Source organism: Bos grunniens, chromosome 20, assembly GCF_055505025.1.
Source record: "Bos grunniens cultivar Pamir isolate PY7600 chromosome 20, Bosgru_T2T1.0, whole genome shotgun sequence".
NCBI lineage: Eukaryota > Metazoa > Chordata > Mammalia > Artiodactyla > Bovidae > Bos > Bos grunniens.
The window spans coordinates 20,768,321-20,791,756 of record NC_141184.1 but is presented as its reverse complement, the minus strand read 5'-3'; the positions used below and the strand labels follow the sequence as shown (position 1 = coordinate 20,791,756).

General features: G+C 38.6%; 1 protein-coding gene and 1 long non-coding RNA gene across 3 annotated transcripts in view; one reads left to right on the top strand and one right to left on the bottom strand.

Moving 5' to 3' along the window:
* The window catches only part of CDH12 (cadherin 12), a 1,181,755-nt gene that overhangs the window by 700,212 nt on the left and 458,107 nt on the right, over positions 1-23,436 (top strand). The window lies entirely within an intron of this gene.
* On the bottom strand, positions 2,655-22,607 carry LOC147350152 (uncharacterized). The gene is made up of 3 exons (XR_015149190.1): positions 22,395-22,607; positions 4,716-4,818; positions 2,655-3,027 (listed from the first exon to the last, which is right to left on the bottom strand). It is a non-coding gene; the product is annotated as an uncharacterized LOC147350152 (long non-coding RNA).

Sequence of the window (23,436 nt, the reverse complement as noted above, 5' to 3'; positions counted from 1 at the left end):
TTTCCACATTTTTCTCTGCAGTTTCAGTTCCATTAACCAATTCAAGCTGAGCACATCTGTGTTTCTTACAAGCTAAAAGATTATAATTGGCCCAGCATCATACATATTCATAGTCTCAGTAGACAATGAAAAAGTCAGAAATATTTAGTGGTGGAAAGTATAGGTTCTAGGTTCAATTACCTGGGGTCAAATCCCACTGAGCGCATTTGCTAGCGCTGTGACAAGTCAGTTAGGGTGTCTCAACTTTAATTTTATGAACTTTAAACTGGAGCAAATGATAATACCAATCCCATAGCAGCATTGTGTAAAATAGAAGTGATTATTAATACAACACATTTACAGTGGCTCAGATGCTCAGGAAGTAATAATTATTATTATAAACCAGAAACCTTATTAGTCCCTCACCTTATCTGTCAAGAAGAAAAATGTGGGGCATTTTTTCTCCTTAAAAATAATGCATCCTTGGAGCTTACCAGAAGCTAGAACTGTGTCCTGACACTGCTAATATCAGTACATTTGAATTTTAGGAACACATATATATATATTTTTTTCTTCTATTGGATTTAGACAGACGGGTGGATGTTGTTTTGAAGAAAGCAATTTGGGAGATAGCTTAGATAAATCTGCCTATTTTGTCAATGGCTGCTTACATGCTATAAAAACAGGCTTGAATAGGTGAGAACATAGACTGTAGTGTGTCCAAAGCTGGAATTATTCGCTATTGTATCTTTCACAGAAAAAGTATGCTGGCTGCTTGTTTCAGTTCAGTTCAGTTCAGTTGTTTAGTCATGTCCAACTCTCTGTGATCCCATGAACCGCAACATGCCAGGCCTCCCTGTCAAAGAGAAGCAAATTCATGAAACTAATTTATATGAAATATGATTTTATTATGAGCATAAGAAATATTCTGAGGCATACTTGTAAAATATTTTGAAGATGACTATCTAAAAGTCTATTTCCTGGTAGAATCAAGCCTATCGTTTTCTCTTGTCTACTAGCTTATCTGTATCTTGCTATAGAATTTATTATTTTATATTTTTCGCTGTGCTGGGTCTTTGTTGCTGCATGCGGGCCTTCTCTAGTTGCATTAAGTGAGGGCCCCTCTCTAGTTGTGGCATCAGAGAAGGCAATGGCACCCCACTCCAGTACTCTTGCCTGGAAAATCCCATGGATGGAGGAGCCTGGTAGGCTGTACTCCATGAGGTCACTAAGAGTCGGACACGACTGAAGTGACTTAGCAGCAGCAGCTCTAGTTGTGGCATACAGGCTTCTCATTGAGATGGCTTCTCTTGTTGCAGATCACAGGCCCTAGAGCACCCGCTCAGTAATTGTAGCACATGGGCTTTGTTGCTACGTGGCATGTAGAATCTTCCCAGACCCAGCATCAAACCTGTGTCCCTTGTATTGGCAGGAGGATTCTTAACCACTGGACCACCAAGGAAGTCTCTTGCTATGGAATTTAAGTCATTTAGTTATACAGTTGAAAAGTTATCAAATAACATTTATGCATTTATATGTATATGCAAAAGTATTTCATATGTTGTAAGTTGATTCAAGTAATCCCAATAAATGAAATGTATTTTCTTCAAGGGAATTCATCATTTTCCATCCTCCAAGTCACATATTTTTACATTTTGTTATACATAGGGATATTCCTTCCCTGGTGGCTCAGAGGTTAAAGTGTCTGCCCGCAATGCGGGAGACCTCGGTTTGATCCCTGGGTTGGGAAGCTTCCCCTGGAGAAGGAAATGGCAACCCACTCCAGTATTCTTGCCTAGAGAATCCCATGGATGGAGGAGCCTGGTGGGCTACAGTCCATGGGGTCACAAAGAGTCAGACACGACTGAGCGACTTCACCTTCACTATACATAGGGATCAGTGACTCTGGGTCTCATTCCTGGAGTACTGATTTAGTAGATCTGACAAAAGACCCAGGAAACAGTTTTGAGATATATGCAGGTTATTCTGAAGATATCAGAATATATTGGAATGTGGCCTAATCACTGCATATCTGTCTAATATGCAGGCAAGTCGAGAATTGCTGTTATAGAACAGCAGCTCCTGACTTGAGCCTGTTGAGAGATTCTGGAGTGGAGTCCAGGTTCTGGGTATCCACCAACCTCCCAGGAATACTGACGCAGCTGATCAATAAGTGCTGCTCTAATTCTTCCCCACACTGCTCTTTGGGTGCTTCTGGAGTATTTGAGGGCCTACATAGGACATGACTTACAGCCCAGCTTACCTGGGTTAAAGGTTGATAAAACTCTCAAGAAGCTTTTTCATTACAGAAAGATAAAATTTGAGAAACATTTTACTTATTGTTTATTTCCACTTACTCACTCTGGATATAAAGTTCTATAAAGCAGCATATTTCCGTTTAATATCTACTTATTTATTTGGCTGCATTGTGTCTTAGTTGTGACACATGGACTCTAGTTGTGTTGACTGGACTTTGTTCTGTGCATGTGGGAATCTTAGTTCCCGGAGCAGAGATGGAACCGGTGTCCCCTGCATTGCAAAACAGATTCTTAACCACTGGACCACCAGTGAAGTCCCAAGCTATGTGTTTCTAGCATGTTGCTAACATGCTTAATTCTTTGCTAACACTTGCTATGGTCCATAGGATCACAAGAGTCAGTCATGACTAAAGCAACTTAGCACACACACACGAACAGTATTTAATTCAAAGCATCGCCAACATATTTCATTCTTTGCAGTTCAGAAGGAGCAGGGTGATCATTGCTTTTCCAATTCTACTTCTCAATGGGTAGAAATTTTTGACTTTAGCACTACCCGGGATAGCTCTATACCAGGGTTCCAAACTCATCACAAAAGGCTGACTTCTCAAATAGCATTTCAGTTCTCTTCATCTTAGGAATGCAGTCCTAAAGCTTCATTATTTGTCACTTCAATTTTTCTTCTCTCCCAAAAGTAAATGGCAAGGATACAGGTTTCAGCTCTCTCACCTATTTAACCTTTTATCTCTTTTTATTCCCAACTGCCAAATTTCTTTGTTCTTACTCAAATCTACAAAGGACAAAGGGAAATATATGTTATTAGTATGGACACAAATTTTGGATAACTTATATTAATATTATTAAAATTGAAAACCTGCCCATATTTTCCCCCATTATTCTTCTATATTGTTTTCTTCTAGAATGCCTAGCAATTAATTAAATGTAAACTTTTAAATTTATTTGATTTTTTTTTTTTTTGGTCTCCCTGCCCCTCATTAGATATTAGAATGTAAGCTGCATGAGGGCAGGGATTTTTGTTGTTGTTATTTTTTTTTCTTGTGTTTATAGCTGCTTACCAGTGCCAAAAATAGAGCCTACCATAGAGTACATTTTCAGAAAATATCTACTGAACAAAAAGTGAACGGATATTCCAAACTAATCTGTTATAGGGGCTGTATGTTATGATTAAGGCAACTACCTAAATAATGAGAGTTTTGCTTTTCTTAGGACTGGGTAAGTTTCAAGCATGTTTCCCCAAAGTCCTCCATTCGTCCACTTAATGTACTTAGTTTTAGTGTGTACCTCTTAGGTATCAGGCACTCTGCTAGCTGCTATGGACACATATTGACAAGTCCTAATTCCTCTGAATAGCATACTCTTCCCATTAGTAGCAGGGAGCAGACAAGAGAAAGACCAATTATAACACACTCTGGTATGTAATCATGAAAGATATGTAGAAGATGTCATTACTGCCGGGAGAGAGCTCCTGACTTAACTTGGAGTGGACATGGAAAACTTAATAGTAGTTTCCTGAGTTGTAAATGAAAGGATAGCTGGAATTAAGACAGAAGGGGAAGGGTTATAAGCTACTACTGGGCATGGCACTATGTCCAGAAGACACAGAAAACTCCTGAGCCCCCTCCAGAACCGCATTAGTTTGACATAATGTTATGATGAAGTGTTGTATGTGTAAGAAGAGGCAACTTCACATTTGTCTATGTAAAGTGTTTGAATTTCAACCCAGGAATAATGGGAGCTCATTTAAGAATTTTAATAATGTGAGAGACAGATTTCTTGATGCTTTATTCTGAATTTTGCATTATATTTTCACTACTTCAAGTTGAGTATATATGTATGTATGTATGTGTGTGTATATATATATATATATATATTTCATTTATATATATATAAATGAAAACAAAAATATATCAGGAAGAAAATTAGATTTGGTGGGCTGAAGGAAGAGAGAATAAGATACTCCTAAAATGTTATACCAAGGGTTTGTAAAAGTTCACAAGCAGGACTCGAAACTAAACCAGAGGTTGAATGAGCATGAAATGGGCCAAGGATGTATCCATATGTGACGTTCAGGGACTCTGTTTTGCAGGATTAGGTGAGCAAATTTATTTCATTTCCTGGGTTTAGGAAAAATGGCAGGGTTTATGAATGACCATACCTACTTATTTTGACATTGAGTAGAATTTACACTCTCCTACCTCTGGACTGTGACCTAATAGAAAAACCTCCATTCTTGTCTGGACATTTGCAGGGCAATCAAATTCAAATTGAACTATTTAAATTTGATAACCCTGACATTCTTAGCAGGCTAACATGTTAACCCTTTCATTCCATGGGTAGAATACTAGGTATTACTCCAGCAGAAGCTGCTTATTTTGTGGACTACTTTGTGGTGTTGTCATTGTTAACTGTAGCCAAAATTAAATAGCAGATGTCCTTTACTCACAGTTTTTGTCTTACCATTATACCCCAAATCATCCTTTTTGTTTCTTTCCCCTTAGTGTTGGTCTGGTAGGTACCACTTATTGTCCGGTGGTAGTTTCTCCAGTTGGAACCATAATCTCTATGAAGATAGAAGTCTTGTTTTATTCACTTCTTAAGCCTCAGTATCTAGATACATATCTTTAATATAGCTGTTTATGATATGTTAAAGGAAAGAAAGAAAGGAAGCAGGATGTGGAGGAAGAAAAGAAGGTGGGGAAGGAAGAAGGGATCACTGCATCTTCCCATCATACTATTCTGTCTTTAGCAGCTCAGCAAATGATACTCCAACCTACCCAGTAGGCCAAGTTAGAAACCCAGCTCTCATCTTTGCCTTTGCATCTTACATATTCAGCGAACATCTGGTCCTTTCAATCTTCATCTTTAAATCTTTCTCACTTGGATTTTCATCCTTGCCTCCCCATATTTCACACCTCCATCATCTGTTCCTTGCTTATGATCTCTATGTTAAACTCTTTTTCACACAGTAATGTTCCCTAATCCCAGAAGACTGACCTCTCTGACAGTCTTGATCACATGACTTCTGTGTTAAATATTTCCCTTGGAGGAAGGAGAGGGTGGAACAAAGTGAGAAAGTAGCATGGGAACATGTATATTACCATGTGTGAAATTAGATAGTCAGTAGGAATTTACTGTATGACTCAGGAAACCCAAATCAATTGCTCTTGACCACCTAGAGGGGTGGGATGGGGTGAGAAGTGGGAAGGAGGTTCAAGGAGGAGGCTGCTGCTGCTGCTGCTAAATCACTTCAATGTGTCTGACTCTTTGCAACCCCATAGACGCCAGCCCACCAGGCTCTGCCGTCCCTGGGATTCTCCAGGCAAGAACACTGGAGTGGGTTGCTATTTCCTTCTCCAATGCATGAAAGTGAAAAGTGAAAGTGAAGTCGCTCAGTCTGACTCAAATAGTCTGACTCTTTGCGACCCCATGGACTACAGCTTACCAGGCTCCTCCGTCCATGGGATTTTCCAGGTAAGAGTGCTGGGGTGTGTTGCCATTGCCTTCTCCGCAAGGAGGAGGGGATATGTGTAAACCTATGGCTAATTCATGTTGATAATACAGAAGAAACCAGAACAATATTGTAAAGCCATTACCCTCCAATTAAAAATAAGTTTAAATAAAAAGGGCTTCCCTTGTGGCTCAGCTGGTAAAGAATCTGCCTGCAAAAGACCTAGGTTTGATACCTGAGTTGGGAAGACCCCCTGGAGAAGGAAAAGGCTACCAACTCCAGTATTCTGGCCTGGAGAATTCCATGGGCTGTATAGTCCCTGGGGTCACAAAGAGGTGGACGTGGCTAAGCAACTTTCACTTTCTTTCCCTTCAAATAAAAAAAAGCAAACAATGACAAAAAAAAAAAAAAAAAGAGCCTATTAAAAAAAATACAAGATTTCCCTTGGAATGTCGCCTTTCTTCTAGGATATCATCGCACCCTTCATGAAACATCCATCTTTATGGATGTTCTGGGTGCTGCAAATCTCTAGTCTCACCTAACCCCTAGCAGCCTGTTTCCCAGCCGCCTTTGATTCCTTATTCCTGAGATTTCATGTCCACCACCCAACATATTAAGTTAGCTTTTTGCCTGGCTAGATCTCTTGACCTGAAGAGCACAAGACGTCACTTCATCGAAATAGTTTTCAACCCCTATTTGTCTAGTAAAGTGCTCCTCCTCCATTTTCTGTAATGAACTTTATTCCCCTTCTACTCCAATCTCAGAACTCATTACACCCTTGAATAATGTAAAATTCCAAATTCTTCCATGGCAGTGTCTACAGGAGTTTTATTCACTATTGTATTCCTGGTGACAGACACTAACATATATAAATTCTTTGTAAACAAGGACAGGTAATATAATTCTCTGAATTCAAGAACAATAGTTTATTCATAAGCTTCTTTCTTCCACTTGGGTAGTTAAGTTTCTGCCATTCTGAAGAGAAATTTGCACCTCCATGTCACCTTTATGAAATGTCAAAAAACACAAATGTAGAGGAACAGTTTGATTAATTAAAAAATTTGCCATGCCAGTAACCACTGATATTATTTAATATGTTTCATACATCTTATGGACTACGAAGATATCTTATACTTTAATGAATAGTAAAAGTTGTTCACACACGTTTGGTAAAGGTCACCTATTTTCAATCAGCGCCTTTCTGTGTAATAACTTGGTGACATTTCTTATCCACTTGTGATCAATGAACACGCATATTTCAACTCAAAAGTCCATTCTCTTCACAGGACTACTCTTACATTCTTATTTCATAAATAGATGATGTTTGGGGGCAGGGGAACTACTCTGATTCTTATTCTTAGGCTTTTTGATCTTTAAAGGAAAATAACTGGTAGAACAAACAATAGAAATTGACTATACTTGAGAATCAGTTGTCAAAAAGCACATCCTGAAGATACACTTTGATCTTACATGTTTAAGGAATGATTTCACTGTTATGTTTAATATTACCATAATTAAACTGTGCTTTATTGCTTGTCCTTTATATGAGATGAGGTGAGATGCTATGAAAATCAATATAGAGTAAACAACAGCATTAATCCTGGAAAGTATTTCTCTCACAGATATTTGGAAGCAATCTTCCCTGGAAACATAATCCTCAAAAGGAAATTGCAGTCCTTGCAGAAACACAGTTTGGGTCATCTGGGTCTAGGTCTCTGGATTTTTCTAAAAGCCTTCACAAGGCATAAATGATATTTTAAATATCTTGTCAGTGAAAGAAGTGATTCTTAATGCAGATTTACCAAATATAATTTTTCCCCCAGTGGTCCCGAAGGTAAACATTTAAAAGGCAGAGAGAAGCATAACACCAAAATAAATATTGTTACTAGTGTCTAAGGAGGAATATCATATTAAAATAATAGAAAAAAATAAAATAAAATAATAGAGAAATATTTCTTGTCAGAAAATATAATATCCATGATTCTATATCTACTCAAACATATAATTAGACATCAGAATTTTTTTTTGTCTACTGGATGCTATGTTATTTTGTTTTTCTGATATTTTAGAAAAAGAAAAGACCCAATTATGCTGTGGTCTGCAGGCATGGGGAGAGGTGGACATCACCCCACTTTTAGGCAGCGAAGAGTGAGCACAGACAACACAAACTAGGCAACTAATATAAGTATCACAGTGATTCCTTTGGAGAAACAAAGCTTATTGTGTAATGATGGCCTAATGGTGTGTTACAAGTGTTCTTGAACAATATACTAACTTATGAAGCTACCAACCCTTTCGCAGTCCCACTCTCTTCCGGTACTTTCTAGGTTCACTTTTTAGAAACTCTTGTGTTGTGTACCTCTCTTACCTCTTTATGACCTGTGACATGGAGCCTCTTCCCTATCTTTTGTTTGTGTGTCCATTGTAGCATCCTGCTCAAGAAGTTTGGTGATTCTTCTTTCAGTAGAAGCTAGAAAGTTAACATAGTTTGCTTCCTAAAGTAACTCATTTAATCTTTGGAGAAGCTGAACTGGGAAAATATTCCCTAGTTTAAGTAGAATTCTGTACTCATAGATAAATTCTGCACCCATATCTTAGAACCGTGTAAATCAAATATTAACTTTTAAACCACTTTCAGCTGCTTCTGAAAAGTAGGTGTCGGTCAATAAGCAAGGTAAAATTCTCTTCCATGTGAAAAGAAAATGAATTATTGATGGTGCCCAGATGCTGCATCCTTGGTATTATAGTGCTTCCTACACAATTTGTGTCTGCTGCTGCTGCTAAATCGCTTCAGTCGTATCCAACTCTGTGCGACCCCATAGACGGTAGCCCACCAGGCTCCCCCATCCCTGGGATTCTCCAGGCAAGAACACTGGAGTGGGTTGCCATTTCCTTCTCCAATGCAGGAAAGTGAAAGTGAAGTCACTGAGTCGTGTCCAACCCCTAGCGACCCCATGGACTGCAGCCCACCAGGCTCCTCTGTCCATGGGATTTTCCAGGCAAGAGTACTGGAATGGAGTGCCATCTCGGTTCTGCAATTGTCCATTTTCCCCTTTTGGACACATTGCAGCATTGAGGTTCTTTTTTTTTTTTTTGATAGAGTTCTTTTATTTTTAGGGATTATTATACTGTTTTTTTTTTTTAATTGGAGGATAATTGCTTTACAATATTGAGTTTTTTTCTGCCATACATCAACATGAATCAGACACAGGTATACATATGTCTCCTCACTCTTGAATCACCCTTTCATCTCCCTCCCCATCCCACCCTCTAGGTTGTCGCAAAGCACTGGGTTGAGCTCCCTATGTCATACAGCAAAATCCTAGTGGCTATCTATTTTACAGATGGTAATGTATATGTCCCATGCTTCTCTCTCAATTTGTCCCACCCTCTTATTCCCCTGCTATTTCCATAAGTCCGTTCTCCGTGTCTGCGTCTCCACTGTTGCCATGCACGTAGGTTCATCAGAGCCACCTTTCTAGATTCCATACACTTATGTTGAAATACAATATTTGTCTTTCTCTTTCTGACTTACTTCTCTCTGCACAATAGGCCCTAGCTTCATCCCCCTCATTAAGACCAACTCAGATGTGTTCTTTATAGCTGAATAATATTCCATTGCATATACATACCACAGTTCTGTATCCATTCATCTGTCGATGGACATCTATGTTGCTCCCATGTCCTATCCATTGTAAAAAGTGTTTCGATGAGCATTGGGGTACATACATCTCTTTCAATTATAGTTTTCTCAGGGTATAGCATGGAGTTCTTGAGAGACCATGCGCTCTCTTTCCTCTGATCCACACCAGATACAAAAATTAGACCCCCTTTTCCTTTTGCTTGCTTTACCAAATAAATAATAAAACTTGTCAAGTTTGGTAAACATTTCAAAATCCTGAAGTTGCAAAGAAGGGTGACCCTGCCAACATTACACTCATTGAAATATTTCATAGGTTTGGCTTTCTAAGAGGAAACTCCAGAATTAAAAGTATTTTTGTCCATATGGAGCCATTGTCTATGAAAGTAAAAGTATACCTTCAAGCATCAGCCTTGAGTTTTGTGTGTAAACTACTTGCTAAATATAGCAGAAATGTTGAAGTGAAATAGTAATTAAAAAAAATAGGCTTTTCCTAGGTCCTGGAGCTACTTATCTAAATCTGACAAAAAACATAACAACACATGCAGATGGAAGGAGCTTAGCATTTAGGTTGCTGGATATAATTTAAATAGCAGACACAGTTTGTTAGGCATTCTGCTCTTTTGGCATTAGTTATGATTTTGCCATAAAAATAAAAATATTTAAGAATGTCAAAAATGCCTGTTTCCAACATTTTCTAATAGATAAATTGTCAGATTATGCAGTAATCATCTCTATATCATGTTCATAAAAGATCATTTGGTGTGTAAAATAAATTTGAAGTCTAGTTTCAACATTTTTGGTAATTATATAAAATGAAAGTACAATGAAAGAGTAAAAGTGTCATAGCATTATTCACTTAGGCAACATTATGAATGCTTTTTGAGAGGGGATTGACTGACAAGAGGTGAAAAATGTAGGTGTCTGAAGTCTGGAAATGGCCATCTGGATATGAATGGCATCTACATGGATAGAGACAGACAGACACTTGTAGTATGATTCTTTTTCTTTTTTTTTGTATGATTCTTAAATAATTAAAAATTATATACACCACATGGTTAGCTAAGAACTTTGTTATAATTATAAATAATTTGTTTCTTTTCTTTTCAAATAGTATTGACTGATTTTTATTGTAAAGAAAATAACATGCTATTAGGTTATTTTTATTATCATAATGGATTTTGTCTCACCAATTTGCAAGTGAAGAGCACCATGCAAAATCTTCTAGAGGTTTCAAACTGATTTCACCCAGATACGTAAAAAAATGAAGAAACATGTTAAGAATTTTCTGCAAGATGCATATAAAGGTATAAACCAGAAATCCCATACTTGTTTTGATACTATGTAAATTTTAAAAATAATGATTTTGTGTAAGACAGAGTTTGAAGCACAAATGAAATAACCACCTCAAACTTTTAACTGGACAGATGTATCTTAGGAAAAAGTGCTAATAATATCACATTTTAGACGAGGACCCTGAAATAAGGACGCTTTACCAATGCTGCTGCTGCTGCTGCTAAGTCGCTTCAGTCATGTCCAACTCTGTGCGACCCCATAGACGGCAGCCCACGAGGCTCCCCCATCCTTGGGATTCCAGGCAAGAACACTGGAATGGGTTGCCATTTCCTTCTCCAATGCATGAGAGTGAAAAGTGAAAGTGAAAAGTGAAAGTGAAGACGCTCAGTCGTGTCCAACTCTTAGCAACCCATGGACTGCAGCCTACTAGGCTTCTCAGTCCATGGTAGGCTCCTCCGTCCATGGGATTTTCCAGGCAATAGTACCGGGGTGGGTTGCCATTGCCTTCTAGAGTTACACTATTACAATCATTGATCATATATCAAACTATACATTTGATCAGCTGCTTCAAGTCTAGTCATCATTTCCGTTGAAGGCTCAGTCATATACTTGGTAATACAAGAAATAATGATCTTGTGAAACAAGCAAAATATAAATGGTATACTTAATAACATTAGTGGAATTAAAAGGAAATATTTTAGCCATGAGCCTCCCACACCAGTTTTCTTTTTTAAAGATTGTCAAGACTAGGGAATGGGTCACTCAGAGCAGAAGTCTGATTTTTCATGTGGCTCAAATGTGTTACATTAAAGGATTTATCAGATACAAAAATGCAGCATTCAGTTTGGATTATAGCACAGATATCTCCCTGAGATGCTGTAAGGTGTCAAAGGTCTTGCAGTTGTGTAGCACTGCCTTTCTCATCATAGAGATCTCAGAATTCAATAGGCTAATAGCCCAGTTACTACCATTTAAAGCTTATGAAAGTTGTCAAGGCTTAGATGGTGGTCAATTTTATCCTCCAACCCCATTAAAGGTGCACACACACACACACACAAGCTGCTAAATGGTCATACCAGTAGAATATAGATCTTTGACCCATTGGGATCATACCAATGGTAGATTGGTTGGGGTTACCTGTAATTTGTTAACATGTATGACCTTAAATTCTTGGGAATCCCAGGCTACACTTTCATATCATCCCAGTAGACGTCAAGGCCATAAATTAGTGCCACAAATCCACTGAGTTCCATACCAGTCACTCTCTCTAAGGGTAATAACAGGCATACTTCATAAAGCACGCAGCCTTGTCTCATAAGTACCAGGTTGATCATTTTTAGTATGATTTAACCATTCCCAACATAGAGGAGCCTTTAAACTTAAATGACCATACCTGGTGTTAACTATGTTGATCCTCCCCATAACTGTCAGGGTTTTCCTTTTAATAGATGAGAAGTTAATTTTTTATTGAGACTTAACTCATCACTCCAATTGAGTTTAAATGACCCTAAAGGAAAACTTTGGCCACCTCATGCGAAGAGGTGACTCATTGGAAAAGACCCTGATGCTGGGAGGGATTGGGGTCAGAAGGAGAAAGGGATGACAGAGGATGAGATGGCTGGATGGCATCACTGACTTGATGGACATGAGTTTGAGTAGACTCCGGGAGTTGGTGGTGGATAGGGAAGCCTGGCATGCTGCAATTCATGGGGTCACAAAGAGTCAGACATGACTGAGCGACTGAACCGAACTGAAGAGAAAACTCAAATCTATGGCCAACCTCAGAGCAGGTATTTTTAATTGGCCAGGTGAGAGGATCCCATCTAGAATTATTATGAATAGATAGAACAGGACTGAACACTCATCTAAAACAAATTTCCTAGAGGGTATCCAATCAGAGCCCTAAAGAACAGAAAATCCACCAAGGTAGCCCAGAAGTAATAGGCACAGGTAATTGGCCACAACCCAACAACTGGATTGAGTTTTAAACTAGCATAGAATCATGTCCATGATAGAAAACATGTGATTGATAGGCATAGGTCCAAGGAATCAAGAAAACATTATAAATGATCATAAAAGTCAGATCAGCATCTTGGGCAAGCTGCCTGCTTCTGATGTCATCTTCTCATCCTAGTGTAGTGAGTTTCCTCTGTTTGAGCATTGTTTTAAGGTGAGTTTGAGGTCAGCAGGCCTCTCTATGGACCAGTCCAGCTTAGGGCCCTTTGGAAGTGGGAATACATGCTTTCATAAAAAGCAATAAAAAACAATTTAGAATGAAACAAAAGAGTCGCCTAAACAGAATATAAGTTAACACTACTGGAAGCTACTTATCTTCCAAATCCTCTGCCTTGAGGTCTCTGATGAAAACTACATTTCCTAAGGTTATTTCCACTTTTACATTGCAATAATAAAGGCCCTTGAGTTATACATGCAACTAGCAGATTCTTGCTAATCAGTATCTCATCATGGTATGTTTTTATCTGATTGGCCTTGAGAAAATGAGACGAATCCACTTGGAACACTAAGTTTTGGTGAGAAAAAGGAAAGGTCTCTTGCCTGAGGTAATCAACGGGAGAGAAGACCCAGCCAGGAATAACCATGCCTCCCAAACTCAAAGGTACTTGACACTGAGGAAGAGAGGAAGTGATAAAAACAGAGAAGCCTAAACTAGGCTGAAGATGCTTCAGGAGTCATCTGAGGACTGATTTGCATGTTGAAGTAAATTCTCTTATTCCGTTTTCAGATATCCATTTTTATAGGAACACGTAAGGGGGTTGAGAGCTAAGTTCTTCCACCCTTGCCTGCACGCTCAGTCGCTTCAGTTGTGTCCAATTCTGCAACCCCATGGACTGTAGCTTGCCAGGCTCCTTAGTCCATGAGACTCTCCAGGCAAGAATACTGGAGTGGGTTGCCATTTCCTTCTCCAGGGGATCTTCCTGACCCAGGTATTGAACCCAAGTCTCCTGTGGGTCCTGTATTGCAGGCTGATTCTTTTCTGCTGAGCCACAAGGGAAGTCCAAGTTATTCCAACTACTTGAGGTCAATTCAAGTGATTAATATCTGTGACCTGCTTACAAGATACTACCTGGAATGTAACACTATCGATAGCTAGAGAAAATTCTAACTTTTCTTTAAGATCAATAAAGTATATCTATATTATATATAGATATATAAAATATAAATGTATATATAAGTATATATGCATATGTACACATGCATGGTTACACATGTATGCATATGTGAACTTTTATTCATTCATATACACACATATATATAAACATATATTTTCTTCCTCTCTCTCTCTATATATGTAAGTGTATATATATAAACACATACATGCATACACTCTGTTTCCACAGGACATCTGTAATATAACATGCAAAGAAACATGTATCATGTTATTATGTTCTTTTTTAATTCCATCCAGACATCTAGAGTTAAATCTTATCAACAAGAATGTATACTCCTTTTTTTATTATTATCAACAGGTTTGTATGTGTTTTGTGCTCACTCAGTTGTGTCTAACTCTTTGTGGCCCAAGGGACTATAGCGCAACAGGCTGCCCTGTCCATGGAATTTTCCAGGCAAGAATACTGGAGTGAGTTGCCATGCCCTCCTCCAGAGGATATTCCCGAGCCAGTGATTGAATCCACATCTCTTGTGTCTCCTGCATTGGCAGGCGGATTCTTTACCACTGGAGCCACCTGGAAAGTCAACAGGTTAACACTGAGAAAATGTGATTGGGTGGGTGTATGTAAGTATGAGACAGAGACACCATATGTAAAAAGTGCCTATCATAATAGCTGATAAGTAGCTATTGTTCAGTATTCTTGCCTGGAGAATCCCAGGGACAGAGGAGCCTGTTGGGCTGCTGTCTATGGGGTCGCACAGAGTCAGACACGACTGACGCGACTTAGCAGCAGCAGCTATTGTTCAAAGAAAACAATAATAATTGTTTTTGTTTTTCTTTGCCTTCCCAAGCTTAAAGAGGTCACCAGGAAGCATATCTAGGATTTCAAAGTATATCTAAAAAGGATAGTGATGTAATAATGATTAAAAAGAATGCATTTTTCAGTTCAGCAGATTGAAATTTTGATCTGACCATGATCTGTGCAGACTTAGGGAATTTTCTTCACTTTTTAAGGACCTGGTATCCTTCTCAAGCATAATTCAGGTAATATTCATGACCTCAAAGGTTGCTATACAATGAGATGCCATAATAAATGTGCTTAGCAATGCACCTGACTTAGCAATGCACCTGCCACTGTGGATATTAGCAAGAATTACATTAACTGGGTGGCCCAGGTCCCCATATTTTGCTGGCATTCCCCATGGGTTATTTCAACCTCTCCAGATTTTAGAGTTATCAGTGTCCTAGATAAAACCTTGATTTCCAGGGTCTGTAATAATTTCAAGCTAAGAAAGCCACTGTTTACTCAGTGAATAGAAAGCTAGCTTTGATAGACACCCATGAAAAAGCAAATATCTAAGCCTGGGATATTAAAATAGGATCATATTTTCATCAAGTACCACCTTTATGATGGTACTGCCTTAATTCCTGCACCTCAGACACTCAAAGTCTTCCCTAGTTGTTGGTGAAAGCTCCCAAGGTGCTGGCTCGGGCCCTCAAAACAAGACTCTCTTATTTCCCTCTCTGACCTCCTGCCTTCTTCCTGAGGAGACCATTGTGCTGAAGTCTCCTGGGGATCACAACTCCTCTGGACAACACTGTCCTCTGTCTGGGTCTCATTGCTCACACAAGTGAAGACACAGGAAAAGCACACTGTCCTTCCTTTATTGCTTCATACTTACAGCTTGAGGTCAGGCTACTCACTAAGGTCACACAGAGCATGTAGACCAAGTAGCAAGATGCTTTCATAGAGTAAAGACACAGTGGAAAGAGTAGGATGCAGAAGATATAATCCAGGAGCCAGACAATGTGTCTGCTCTGAAGGCTGCAGGACTGGAGCCTGAAAGTTTCATCTCTGTGAACCCTCACTTGTCATCATCCAGGAGTCAGCTCTCTTCTCCCTACTGGACTATATTCCACTACCTCTTCCCTCACAGAGGCCTGGACCCAGCTGCAGCAAAGCAACAGAGACAGAACTCCAGACTCCACCCTGGGCTTTCATTTTGGAATCCACATCCTCATCTCCAAGTTCTAATGGAAATCTGTGAGAATGTCCACTCATTTCAATTAAAAAAAAAAATTCTTTTTTGCTTCCTCCCACCAAACTATTCGAAATAGAAAAAAATGAGAAGAAAACAGTCCTACATCAATTGTGTCTATGTTAGTCATTCTTAAATGACACCTTGTGCAGGATGTCACAGTTGAACTGGACCAAACCAATCTCATATTCATTCTCTTCTGCAGTGAAAGTGTGCAGTGGAGTTTGCTGGTCATTCAGCAATCCTCTTGAATCTTTGCTCCTACAAAATAGCTACATGAACACCTGAACACTCACAAAAAAAGAGGTCTCCTCAAGAACGCACCTATTACATTCAGCAGGTTAAATAAATGTATATACATACAAAAAAAAAAAATTCAAAGAAGCAACAACAGACCTGAAAAAAATCTATCTCTAGTCCCTAATAAAAATAGAACAATTACCTTCTTCTATCGTGTATATATTAAAAAAAATGAGTAGCATTGACATATATACACTACCATGTGTAAAATAAATAGCTAGTGGGAAGCTCTTGTATAGCACAGGAAACTCAGCTTGGTGCTCTGTGATGACCTAGAAGAGTGTGATGGGTCTGTGGGAGGCAGCTTCAAGAGGGAGGGGATATGTGAATATGTATAACTGATTAAGTTTCTTGTGCAGCAGAAACTAAGCACAACATTGTAAAGCAATTATACTCCAATTTTCAAAAATAATTTTTAAAAACCAGATGGTATTCAGACAATGTGGAGCTCTACCCCAATGGTCACTTATGCATCTATAGATAGTCCTCAATGGCTAGGAAAGCAGCCTGCAAAAGGAAGGAATATGTGCATATATGTTGTTGAAAACATAAAAAAAATAGGAGTTTCTCCATCATCTAGTATTTACCGCTTCAAAAAACATTACTTTGGAATCTAGTTTCAACCAAGTTACCCTGTTACATTTCTGTATGCTCTTGGTTGGAATTCTGAATATGTTTTCTCATAGAAACATTAAGCTTAAATTTGGGAAGTTTTAAGATGTTTTGTTCACATTAGATTTTACATTCATACAAATGGGTATGCATATTTAATATTCAAAACAGGTTTATATTGAAAACTAATATGCAAGTTAGATAAGATGAAATATATTTGTTAAACTTGCATTTTTACATGCAAAGATGCATGTAAATGCATGTAAATGCAAAGATGCATTTAGCATCTTCCTAAATTGTGATCACGTTCCTCCACATTTCCTCTCTCTACCATGTTCTCAGTTTGTCTTCACTGTGTAACCGTGTCTGCACATTTGCTGTTTTTCTGTTAGATACAGGTGCTCATTCTTGCCGAGACTCAACTTCCTCTACCATACACCGGCTTGCATTCTCTTCTCTTTCATGTCAGTCTCTAGTCATGATCTGTGTAAATTACAAAGTCAGCCTCATCGCTTCTCTGCTTTAAGCCTCCATTGGCGGTCTGTTATCTACAAAATTAGCTCTGGTCTTCCTGACACGGAGATAGGACAGACTCCCAATTTCTCCACCCCCCGCTTCCTGTGCCTCTTGCTATTCCTTTCCCTGGGCATCACCCTTTAGTCATTGTGAATAACTGGCTGTTACATAAGCATATACGTATGCATGTATGTGCCCACTCGCAGACAAGTTCCCCTAACAACAGTTTGGCCCCTGGTGCCATCTGTCCATGCTGTCCCCAGTGCTTAAAATTCACCTGTGCAGCACTGTTTATAATAGCCAGGACATGGAAGCAACCTAGATGTCCATCAGCAGATGAATGGATAAGAAAGCTGTGGTACATATACACAGTGGAGTACTACTCAGCTATTAAAAAGAATACATTTGAATCAGTTCTAATGAGGTGGATGAAACTGGAGCCTATTATACAGAGTGAAGTAAGCTAGAAAGAAAAACACCAATACAGTATACTAACGCATATATATGGAATTTAGAAAGATGGTAATGACAACCCTGTATACGAGACAGCAAAAGAGACACAGATGTATAGAACAGTCTTTTGGACTCTGTGGGAGAGGGAGGGGGGATGATTTGGGAGAATGGCATTAAAACATGTATAATATCATATAAGAAACGAATTGCCAGTCCAGGTTCGATGCAGGGTACAGGAAGCTTGGGGCTGGTGCACTGGGATGACCCAGAGGGATGGTATGGGGAGGGAGGTGGGAGGGGGCTTCAGGATGAGGAACACGTGTACACCCGTGGTGGATGCATGTTGATGTATGGCAAAACCAACACAATATTGTAAAGTAAAAATAATAATAATAATAAAAATTAAAAAAAAAATTCACCTGCACTTCTCCACATTATCCGTATGCTCCTCCAAAACTTTTCTAGCTATTTCCTGTTCTCTCTTCAGACTCAACACAAGCATCACTTTCTCCAGAATGCTCTTTGATCTCCAGCCATCAGCCTAATTGATTATCTGCAGGATACCTCAGAAATACTTCAGGTTTGGTTCTAGACAATCATAGCAGAGGAAATATCCCAATAAAGCAAATCACACAAAGTTTTTTATTTCCCAGTGTATTTTAAAGTTATGTTTTTACTATTGTGTAGTCTGTTCAGTGTGCAATGATGTCACATCTAAAAAGCAATGTACATACCCTAAAGTTACATTATTGTTCAAAAAAATACTAAGCATTAACTGAGCCTTCAGCGAGTTGTAATGTTTTTGCAGTAGGAACATCAAAGATCACTGATCACAGATCAACCTAACAAGTGTAATAATAATGAAAAAGTTTGAACTACTGTGAGAATTACTAAAATGTGACACAAAGACATGAAGTGAGCAATGCTGTTGGACAAATGGTTCTGACACACTTGTTTGATGTATGGTTACCCACAAACCCTCAATTTGTAAAAACAGTAACAACAAAAAACTCAGTATCTGTGAAGCATAAACAAACGAGTTATTGTGTACTTTATTGCTTTTGCCATATTGCTTCCTAATTTCCTCTTGACAGATTCGTATTACCTGATAGATTACAAATGCTATGCAGTCTCAGATAATATTTTAAGTTTGTTTGAGAACTCGGTGTCCTGTACCATGTTTGCCATATATTAATACTTGAGTACTAATTTTGTAATACATGAGCACATATATGAAGGAATATATTCTTTAAAGACTGTTGACTTCTGTGACCTCTCTCATGCTTTAGTTGCTAATTACATATTTTGACATTTGTTTAGTATAATATCATCTTATGATTCATTGATTTAATAATGGAGTGCCTCTTGTGTGTCAAAAACCGGGCTAGATCCAGTGTAATTATAAACTAAAATAATCACCAATAAAATGTATAGATACAAGTGTGGAAAGTGCCCTAAAAGAGATGTGCATGGCGCTATGAGATTGTAGAAAGTAAGGGCCAGTGTGGTATAAAGAGGTAAAGGATGCTTTCTTAGAAGAAAGGAGGTTTGAACTGAGATAGAGGGATGTGCAGTTCACCAGATGAGAGGAAAAGAAGACTGCGCCAGGTTAGTGGAAGAGTTCGTGCAACAGTAGGTGGGCAGCTGCTATATCAAAGGGCCGAGAGAAACCAGGGTGATCCAAACAGAGATGGAGCCCTGTGAGCAGAAGCTGTGAGAATTTTGGAGAAGGACATTTGGAAATGGGCAAAAAGGGAGAAGGCAAATTATTATGTTACTTAAGAATTATACTGGGAGTCTACCACTTTGCAATGATGGAGAGAAATGGGTAGATTTGAAAAATGTTTGGAAAGAAAAGTCAGCATTATTCGATGTTGGATTAGAGTGTGATGGTTACAGAAGGAAGAGGTATGAAGAGTGAGCATAAACACTGATTTTCAGAGCTGGTGGGATCTTTCCCTGAGAAAGTGATGGATCAAGATGGACCAGTTTCCATGAGGGATCAGCAGAGAGGAGAGACCTAACAGGTCTGCTAGGGATTGTTGATTTTCAGTGACTCTAGCACCAGATTTCTATCATGTGACATTTTGGAAATCACAGATGTGGATAGATTGTGGAGAAAGATGAGGGAAGGGCCTTAACACCAAATCATAAGAAATACTAACCCTTATAGCTCTCTGTAGACAAGAGAGAGAAGAGGGGGTCATCCTTAATTTGTTTTTATTTATTTATTTATTTTTAATAGAAAGATAATTGCTTTACAATATTGATTTGATTTTGGCCATACAGCAACATAAATTAGCCTTAGGTTTACATATGTCTCCTCCCTCTTTAACCTCCTTCCTACCTACCACCCTTTCCCATCCCTCTAGATTGTTAAAGAACCCCAGTTTGAGTTCCCTGAGTCATACAGCAAATTTCCATTGGCTGTTTTACAAATGATAGTAGCATGCTTCCATGCTACTCTCTCCACTCATCCCACCTTCTCCTTCCTCCCAATTTGTTTTTAAATATGAGTTTTTATCATACCATCAACTTGGTGAGAAAGGAAAAATATCTACTTTTTAAAAATGTGGTCATACAACACAGTGAAGCAACCAAAGTGACATCCTTTAAAAAAATGTAGGTATGAATTGAATTAAAATAATTACTCATCATCCAACAAATCCCTATAAAATCTACTTGAAAAATGAAAACTATGTATCTGTACATAGTGTCATATTTTTAAAGAATACATTCATCCTGGGAGAGAAGTGAGCTATATATGTAGCAATGCTATGCTTTTAAAACTAATGATCTCAGATCAAATTAAATATAGACCAGTGGTCATCATCTAAGACAGATCACAATGACACAATATGAGGATTAATTACAGAAGTAATCATATCCATTATCTAATTATTCAAATCTTAATTATGACTCTGCTGGCCCAATTAGTCAGAATACAAGGCTACTGTTAGAGATGGGTGGATATTCCGCATCTGTGCTGAAGTGAGAGGCATCTGTTGCCAAGAGGTGAAGCGATGAAAATTGTCAACTCACCAGCTGCGAAGTGAAGATATCTTCGAAAAGTACATGTGAGCCCATGCAGTGATTTAACACATGGGGCAGGGGCAGATTGGTAAAGGAGGCACCTTTTCAAATGCTCTGAAGGCATTTGTTATCCTCTGAGTAGACTATGGGTTGCAAAGCATTGCTTATCTCTCTACACGGTGCTCCCATTAAAAACAGAAAAAAAGAAAAATTTTATAAAGCTTGACTTGTGCATGTTAGATGGGGCCATAAAAAGAGATGAGTGAGCAACACATTTTAAATGTATAAATGTTTCTATAAATTCATTAAAATCATTTATAGAGTCTAAAATTTATTTGATTTGTGCCTAATCAAAGAAATAGAATTATATGGATGAAATATTTACTGTTATAAGTATAAATAATATAATAATAGATTCCCTGATTGACATCATTGATTTTGACTCTAGTAGTATCTGATGTATAGTATCTCAGCACCTGATATATTCACATGCTTTTATTGATATTGACCTTATTAGACAGGAAGGATTCTATTAATGGTGCTATTGACTTTATATATATTTATTGTTGATATTTATCAAACTTGCTATAAAGTTTTTATTGAACTACAATCAGTGTTCAAAAAGACTGTTAGAGAAAGGGAAGCAGTGTATAAAGTATAATGCAACTCATTAGAACTTTAAGTACATCAACTTGTAACTAAGCTGTGGATTTGCTTACTCTATTCTCAGTGTCATAGGCTTAACTTTTTATTAATTCACATTTTGGAATGTGTGAATGAGAGAATGTTGGCACTTATTGAAGTCGGAAAATGTTAATTTACATGAAATGTATATGCATCTTGCTTCTGAGTGTAGTAGAAACGACTTCAACTTTTCACATTGGTTTCACAGAAGAAAATTACATTTCAACAAAATTAAAAGAGTGTGGGGAGCTTTTTCAGCATTGCATCTCCATGCTCCCTTGTTATTGAACGACAATAAGAAATCCTGTTAGTTCTCTGCTACTGAGCAAATTGCTTTCCACAATTATGGTTTATGTTTTAATGGGGCTAGCTTCACATTAGGAGAATTATTCCAAACCAGCATTGCCTCTCCGTGCCGCACAGAACAGCACCCTGCCTGCTTTACAAAATCCATGTCTCCCATGTTGCCTCTAAGAAAAATATATAAATAAACGCTTGCCAATCTTGCTTCTGAGAGAGTTTTAATTGAGGATAATGAAACATCTCTAGCTCCAAAATGAGAGTAAGATGGCCACAAAGCCCTTTAAAATGCTAATAGGCAGAAGACATTTACAGAAGTTTTGTGATATTATGTAGCATAGTAATAGAGTAGGTAGGTGACAGTTTGTCAAATTTAGCTGCGATGATCAGACCTATTTTCCCTCTTTCTATTTTTGAGGCCAACTTGAATGAATGATTTAGGATAATATAAAGTTGGCACCTTCATCACCAAGCACCCTGCCCTTTCAGCTATAGGGCATCTGCATACCACTCATTAAAAGAGGGGGAAATGACCAGAACAAGCAAATGTTAATTTCACACGATTTAGTGTTCAAGGTCCCACTTCCTCTCTGCACTTCTGTTGTATTTCACCCACAGAATGCTTCTCTCCTTTTTAAATCACAGTGACAATGTGAACAGCACATGTATACTTTAAGCAACTTACCAATTCAAGTGGTTTGCCTCAGTGGGAAGACATGAACTCAGAATGATAAAGCTTGGCACTGCTTCACTAAAATGGAATAAGAAATCACTTTGACAGAGCCTAGATCTGGACTGGGTTGCTGAATGTGTTTCCCACCAGCCCCCCTATCTTTTTTTCCCCTCTTTCAATGTCAATGTTCTTTATTTTATGTGGAGTATATCTTATGTGACAGCACAGGAGGAAATGTAGGCAGCCCAGGTTAAGGTGCTTGGGGTCAAAATGGGCTTCCAAGTGAAGGGAATCAGCTCTCTTGAGATATTCAGCTAACACAAGTTTCAAAGGATTCTTGATTAAATGACCTCTGATATGGCGAATGCCAAGACCTAGGAGAGGCATGAAATGAAGACACTCAGGTGCTTGTTAAACAAAGCTGTGTCATGCTCAGTCATGTCTGACTCTTTGCGACCCCATGGACTGCAGCCCACAAAGCTCCTCTGTCCAAGGGATTTTTCCAGCAAGAATATCAGAGTGGATTGCCATTTCCTTCTCCAGGGGATCTTCTTGACTCAGGGATCAAACCCACATCTCCTGAAGGCAAATGAATCCCACCTGGGAAATCCTATTAAACAAAAGTGTTGGTGGTTTATTCGCTAAGTTGTGTATGACTCTTGAGACCCCATGGACTGTAGCCTGCCAGGTTCCTCTGTCCATGGGATTCTCCAGGCAGGAATATTGGAGTGGATTGCCATTTCCTTCTCCATGGGATCTTCCTGACCCGGAAATCAAACCCAGGTCTTCTGCATTGCAGGCAGATTCTTTACCAATGGAGCTACAAGGGAAGTCCTATTAACACTTTATTTCATTTTGACTGAGATAGAGAACAGAGACATGACTTAGAATGATTTTTGGTTGCAGCCTCTTGCACCGCAGGGATTTATAAGTGGGATATTTTAATTTCTGAGTTGAAAGTGTCTGTCACTTGGATTTGAAATAACATCTTTCCCGACCTTCACCACCTGCAAGCAACTTAAGCACCATCTGCCAAGGTGCCAGGGCTGGTCTG